Source organism: Penaeus monodon, chromosome 28, assembly GCF_015228065.2.
Source record: "Penaeus monodon isolate SGIC_2016 chromosome 28, NSTDA_Pmon_1, whole genome shotgun sequence".
Taxonomy (NCBI): domain Eukaryota; kingdom Metazoa; phylum Arthropoda; class Malacostraca; order Decapoda; family Penaeidae; genus Penaeus; species Penaeus monodon.
The window spans coordinates 32610223-32610425 of NC_051413.1; the positions used below are offsets into that span (position 1 = coordinate 32610223).

At 27.1% G+C, this 203-nt stretch overlaps 1 protein-coding gene across 1 annotated transcript in view; it reads right to left on the reverse strand.

Annotated features, from left to right (window-relative positions):
- LOC119591176 (leucine zipper transcription factor-like protein 1) overlaps nucleotides 1–203 on the reverse strand; it is an 11362-nt gene that overhangs the window by 8101 nt on the left and 3058 nt on the right. The window lies entirely within an intron of this gene.

The following is a 203-nucleotide window of genomic DNA, read 5'->3' on the forward strand; positions in this document are numbered from 1 at the left end:
GGCTGTCAATATTAAGAAAAAAAATCATCCATTGATTCCATCCCATAATGGCCTATTTCACATAAGTTCGCTTAATAAATTTCATGTATTATATATATCATATGTATTATCATATTAATCATGTTCAGTATCAATTATCATATTTATTATGTCTATTACAATCATCGCTTATTACATCATATCGATCATTCTCTGCCTATTCC